Raw genomic sequence first — 7,305 nt, 5'->3', positions numbered from 1 at the left:
GGCAATATAGCGTCCCTCTGACTTTGGGATCATTTATAAGTATTACGAAACAAATGCAGCCACGCGGTTCCCTGGAAACTACAGCTCCTAGATTGAAGAGAGGTCTGACTACGTTTGTTTGCAGGGAGAGCCCACGTTGGAACATTTTAGCCATATAACCCTTAAAAGAGTCCAAGCAAAGATTCCACATGGTCTTACAACAGCTTAGGACAATGGATTAGGACACGGGTGAACCAAGAATCACACAGCTACAGATTTGAAATCTGCAGCACTAAATAGAATCAGGTATGGTGTATATCTAATCAACCAGTTATATATTTTACAGATGATCTTCTCTTCGTTCAGGACTTTTTGTGCCAGGAGGAATGCTACACAATCTTGCACCCAGTTCTGTTAGAAGTCTGGCCCAATAAATAATTTTCTTCACTCACATGCAGCCACATTTATTCAACAAATACTTCTGAGAATCTGCTATGTACCAGGCAACCACCAGACAGGGTAATACAGTGATCAAGAGACAGTCAAAAGGTCACAGTGTTGACGCTGGAGTGGCAGATAGAGACATGTAATACCATAAAGAGAAAGGAGCAGGTACAGTGAAGACACTAACAGCACAAGCTTTGAAGTTGATCATATTTGCCCTCAAACCTGATGCCACGATCTACAGGCTGTATGATCTTGAGAAAGTTATCTAACCTCTCTTCAGTTCCTCCTGTGTAAAAAGTGAAGATAATTATACATGGAACTAGAATATCTAACTTCAACTGTTTTGTAAAAAGTATAATCTAATAAAGAATATTTAAAACACTTGGCAAATAAGTATCCAAGTGGTAGTTGTCATAAACAGTGACGAGTGTTGTGATCTGGACACTGGGGCACTATGGGGATACAGGGGAGGGCACCCACTAGACAGGTTTAGAGGCAAGGACAGCTTCCTGGAGGTGCCTTCTAAATCAGACCCCAAAGAAGCCTAGGTGAGGAGGAGAGTCAAGAAGACAGGCCAATTAACTACTATAAATAAAAATAGATTTAAAAAACCCAAATTTCTCCTGTATAGCACAGGGAACTATATTCAATATCTTATAATAACCTTTAATGACAAAGAATATGAAAACAAATATATGTGTGTGTGTATATATATATGCATGACTGGAGCATTATGTTGTATACAAGAAATTGACACATTGTAACTGACTATACTTCAATTTAAAAAAATTAAGAAACATGCCAAAAAGAAAAAAGAAAAAAAAAGAAGACAGGCCAGAAAGGCCAGATATTCGTGTAGGGTGTATCTGAGGAGGAAGGCTGAGCCATGGATAATGACCCTCTCACTGTAGAGCTGCCTCTTCTCTTGCCTCATCAATTTTCCGCGCCTCTGTTCCATTGTTTCCTAAAAACCAGCTTCCTTATGACTACTGCTCCCCCCAAACTTCAATGCACATGTGGCTTTAGCTTGTTTTTGGTGCTAAATTCAGGGAAAATGGACCTTACAGCTCCAGTGCCCACTACTGCTTGGTAAGCTCAGTATCTTTGAGTTCAGATTCTCCTGAGAAATTTCCATTAGCTGAATCCAGCTTATGGATTGATTTCTAACTGCATTAGGTCCTCCACCCCCAACAGCCAACAGGTGGGACCAAATAGAACCTATTTTCTAAGGACCAGCCCCTTGAGTAGAGTGGGATAGAGGATTGTTTAAATAGAGAATATGTATTATGGAAGTCAACGAGAGGGATATCCAGGGTCTTGCCGCTCAAAGTGTGGTTCCTGGACCACAAGCATGACATCACCTGGTAACTTGTTATAAATACAGAGCTTCAGACCTCACCTAGACCTACTGAATCACACACAATCTGCATTTTAATAAGACCTCCTCCCCCCGGGAGAGGGGATTCATACACACAATGAAGTGTGAAAAGCACTTCTTACATACACCTCTATTTTCACAAGTTGGGCCACAGGCCATACAGATGACCCTCCCAGTAGCCATCGCCTCTCATCGTTTGATCTTCTTCATTGTACCTCAGCCGCTCTTTCCAATGTAATATTCTGGACTCTGTCAACACCCAAAATCACACCATTTTTAAAATAAGCCCAGGTGGATCATTTAGTAAGCCTTCTCCAATCCTTTCAATTCTCTCACACAGTCAATGTTACCAGTCCTTCGGTCACTTTAGTGTCTCTGATCCTTCGGTCTCTTGACTTTTCCCCAGTGAATTAACTCTTCCATTTCCCCTCTCTTGCAACTTAGATTCTGTGTTCTATCACCTATTTGCTCTTTTGATAATATCCTCAGAATGCCAGATGTTCACTTGTAGCTGGGGGAGGGGAACGTGAGTGTTAGGGCCAGTGAGTCATTAGGGCAAGTCTGCTGGGGGCTTTTAGGAAGGTTTCCTCCCTGATATAAGGTGAGAGGCATGTGAGGAGAGCTATCCCTCCAGATGCTGTCACATGAAGATCTGATATTTGGAGATGCTTCTGTCATCTTATGAACATGAAGGAGGCCAAGAGTATCCCAGAGAAACCAAGTAGTCTTCAGCCGGGAGCCACCCACCTCTGGGCGTCTTAAATGTCATGTGAGAGAGAGAGAGAGAGAGAGAGAGAGAGAGAGAGAGAGAGAGTGTGTGTGTGTGTGTGTTTTGAGTGGGAGGGACTCTATTGTCCTAAGTCATTTTTATTTGGGTATTCCCATGCTGACAGCTGAAAACACAGTGACACACTTTTAAAGTCAAACTTTCTGTAAAATGGTCCATTACCGTTTTATCCACTTTATCCACATATCCAGATGGTATCCACTTCCTTCTCTCCACATTTGCCTCAGTCACTGAAATCTAGTTTCCTGGCCCTGCTTCTCCAGTATTCTTTCAGGAAGGTTCCAGGGTAGACTTACTGCAGAATCCACTGGACTCTTCAAGCCTCCTCCCCTCTGGGCAACACTTTGCATTTTAAAATCCTGGAACTAGCCTTTACTATAGCTCTTCCGCACCACCCCCTCTTAAATATTATCTCCCCGGGCTCTGTTCTTAGCCTTTTCTCTTTTCATGACAGGCTTTGCAAGGCCCAGCTCATCTACATCCATGACGTCAGTTTATACCTTTGTGCCAGTGCCTCTCAAGCTCATACGTATAGGCTTCCACAGTTTGTCAGGAAACATATAACTTAGGAAGAGAGTCACTTTTGAAGTTAAATAACTTGTTCACTTCGGGGATGGTTTGACCGTGTTTCTCTTCTTTCCCTGTCCCCACGGTAAAGCTGTCATGGAGATCAGTGCCTCCAATTCTGGCTGGACATGAAAGTATTTGGTATTTTTGAATACCTGATGCCCAGGGTCATACTCCAGGCTAGTCATATCAGAATCTCTGCAGACGAGACTCAAATGATTAAAGCTCTCCAGATGATTCCAGTGTTCAGGGAAGGAAGGGAATCACTGGTTTCAGGGCAGAGTATGCAGCTAGGAATCCAGGCCTGGAGCTTCACGGTGCGTCTTCATTCTATCATCTGACAAGTCAGTAGCATGGACTCTGGAGTCCACAGACATTGGTTTGAATCTTGGCTTCCCCCCTCAACAGCTGCATGATTTTGAGCCAAGTACCTCAACCCCTCTGGGCCTCAGTTTGGGCTTTTGTGAAATCAGCAAAACAATACTTGCGCTGTAGAGTTTTGTGAGAATTAAACAAAATGCTGCAAAATTAAATAAAATGTATACTATATTTTAAATACTTGACCCCTAGTTAAGACTCTGTAAATCATGCATAGCGTGCATTTACTACTATAAACGTAACAAAGACTGTAGCAAAATGGAAAAAAATGAATATGACAATGTTGAAGGGAAAACTAACAAGTAGAATCCTTATAGTGTACGGCTGACCCTTGAACATGGGTTTGAACTGTGCAGGTGCACTTATTTGTGTATTTTTTTCCATAAACACGTACCGCGTGATCCATATTTGGTTGAATACTCATACGTGGAACCAGGGATACAGAGGGAGGGTCAACTGTAAATTTATACACAGCTTTTCCACAGCACAGAGGGCTGGAGCCCCTAACCCCGAGTTATTCCAGGGTCAACTGTAATTGTGGAAGATATCTTTGCATCTGAACCAAGACTGGAAAGGAACATGGAAAATATAAAAATAGTGGTTTTTTAAAATTAATCTTTCTTTGTTTTCCTGAATGGTTGTGAAGTTCCGTACCTTTTCCAGAAGATAGGAAACTGGCCATAATGCATCAGTGCTTCTTTCCTGTTTGTCTTTCTCTTTTCTTCCCTTCACATGTGCTCTGTAGCAACAGGGGCATCATATATTCCTTCAGAGCCAAGGGCAACAGTTTTCAGAAACTGAAACTGAAGGTCAGGAGTGGGGCAAGAAGCAGCATCCAAAGTCCACCCAGGAAGTGAGAACTAGGAAAAAGAATCCAGCACCTGCCAGTGAGGTGGGTGACAGTCGCAACGAAGTTATGACGCACTTGCAAACCTTATGGTGTGTAGAACTGTACTGAGCAGCCCACTTGAGGAAAGGTCACGCAGCAGCATTTCAAAGTGCTTCTCTCTGTTCCCAGAGCTCCTGGATGGGAGGAGGGCGCAACAAGTAACCCAGGCCGAGTCCGGTGGGACGGGATGTCCAGCCGTTAGAGGGCCAGGTGAGGGGGAAGCACACACCATCAATACGCTGCTCTGAGTATGACCCTCACAGCCTCTCTAGCAGACTCCAGAAAAAACGTAAGGGGGAAAAATGAGTCAAGATAGAAAAAAGGCTGAAGTAGGAAAAAAAAAGCAAAAGAAGAACAAGAATGAGGGAGAAAGTGGCTTCCCACAACACAGAGGTGAGATGGAAATAACTGTCAGGGGCCTTTTCAGGTTCAAAAGGAGACAACTGGCCCCCAAAGGAGTCACGTGTGCTAAACTCCACATCACAAACCAAGACTTGCTAACTAACCTAACTGCAGTTTCAACCACACAGAAGCGTAACCTTTAACAAGTCAACCTGGAATTATCTGGTCAGCACTTAGGTAATCCTCCTGAGAGATCCTTGGGAAGAAGACCGGAGTGAAACAGTGCATTCCTTGCTAATAACTTCCCGTTTCCTCTGCTATTAAACACCTTCCTTTTCTACAACTTGGTGACACTCCCTTCTATAGCTACATGAATTCATGAACTGATTCGTGAATCATTGAACAAAGCCAATTTGATCCATAACTGTACCCAGCTGATTTTTTGTTGTTTAACAAAGTACCCACAGTTTGAATAGTCACGTGATAGGAAAATTAATTCACGAATATAATGCCGTTAGGCACTTCAACAGACCGTCCCTATCAGTCTGAATGTGCTCCCCAGAGTGGATAGGATCTGTGGGTTTACTGATGGCATTTTCTTGAATAAAAGGATGAGATTTCTACACACCCCCTGTAAATCAGGCAGGTGTGGTAAAAGAACCACCTCTGTAACTGGGAGTCACTGGTCTGATCTGAGTTTAGGAAAGTCAGCTTGGGTACCAGTTTCCTCAGCTGTAAAAGGAAAGATTATATTCTACCCTGCCAGATCTAAAATGCTAATAAATGGGGAGAATAAATAAAGGACCTATTTTAAAAATATTTTTCTATTTTGAAATACTTTTAGACTTACAAAAAAGTTGTAGCGGCAGCACAGAGAGTTCCAGTATATACCCCTTGGCCAGCTTCCCCCAACATTATCACCTTATACAACGATGGCATATGTATCAAATCTAAGAAATTAGCTTTGCTATAATTCTATTAACTAAACCACACACTTTATTTGGAGTTTCCTATTTTTAAATGAGGTTGATGTGTAGTAGAGAACTGTGACCTTGAGCAAATATCAGAGTTGTACATCCATTAAAAAATAAGGAAAAAGAATTTTCCCAGAGCCTGTAAACATTAAATGAGCTAGGTAGGTGAAACTGACTTTTACACTCTGAAGTGTTGCTCACTGGAATCTGTCACAAATGATAAAAAGTAAATTTTAGGTGTTTTAATAATTGAGTAGCACTGGTACAGAAGTGGATAAAATCTGAAACAGGGGCTATTGCCCACAGCTGACACACTGTTCACAATTTGAAAGCTGAAATTTTGCACAGAGAAATTAAATAAATGTGCTATGTAAGCCAGCCCTCTTGAATAGGAGCAAAGAGATTATTTTTAGCCGATGAACAATTTATTGCAGTTCCTACAGTAACCTCTGAGTTTGAAATTGTGTGTATTGTTTTTAACAAATTTATTTCATGATTTAGAAACTTCAAAGTACAGTTTCATGGACAAAGTAAAGGATTTTTTAGGTTTTGAACTATATTACATTTCTCAAGAAAGTTTAGACAATCTACTATATATAAAATAAACAACAGGGTCCTTTGGTATAGCACAGGGAACTATATCCAATACCTTGTAATAACCTATAATGAAAAAGAATATGTATATATAGGTATGAGTGAATCACTATGCTGTACATCAGAAATTAACACTACATTGTAAGTCAACCAAATATCAATAAAAAATAAACAAATAAAAGGAAGTTTAGGAAAAAATAACACCAGGCAGTTATTGTTTGTTACCATTGCATTTAAGATTTAGAATATTCCTGATAATGATTTTGAGTAAATGATTTAAAATTCAGGCATTTAGCTTCAGAAGTGTGTCTTAGGTCTTGGCTTTGCAACTAATTGTGTCACATTCAGTTATTTATTGAACTTTACGGGCTTCATTTCTTCGTGAATGAAAACTATGGGGTAGATAGCTTTTTCAAGATTTCTGGCACTAAAATCAAGTGACTCTAGCCATACGAAAGGAAGGACTGAAGTTAAAGAGGAGGAAAAAAAGAAAAATAAAAATATAAATGTGGTTCACAGGGCAGTGTAGTTACATCAGCTTTAGTGACACTGGTTGTTCTGGATCTTTTTGGGGCCCAAGGTTAAGATCTTTTTCACGAAGGTAGTTTCTCTGTGACAATTAGATACTTTTGTACCGTAAACACGGCGTCGCACACACTCAAGCCCTAACCTGCCAGCTTTGCCGACAGCCTGCTTCCCGTGCTGCTTCGGTTCTCTAAATAGACCCAACGACGAGGTAATCACACACCTTTTCTTAGAATAGTGTCACTTTAATTTTTTTCAGGGAGACTAGACAGGAATCCAACTATCTCATGGCTTAGCAATCCAGATTCATAGTGAAAAATACCTGAAGTAAATGGTATCACTTAACAAAAGATCTATGGATGCCTCATGCTAATTATGGGAAATTTATCAAATTAACTTTTTTATTGTAAAAAATATAGAAAAGTTAAACAAAAATGAAAAAACA

This window comes from Vicugna pacos, chromosome 7, assembly GCF_048564905.1.
Source record: "Vicugna pacos chromosome 7, VicPac4, whole genome shotgun sequence".
Classification (NCBI taxonomy): Eukaryota; Metazoa; Chordata; class Mammalia; order Artiodactyla; family Camelidae; genus Vicugna; species Vicugna pacos.
This window is presented reverse-complemented; position numbering follows the sequence as displayed.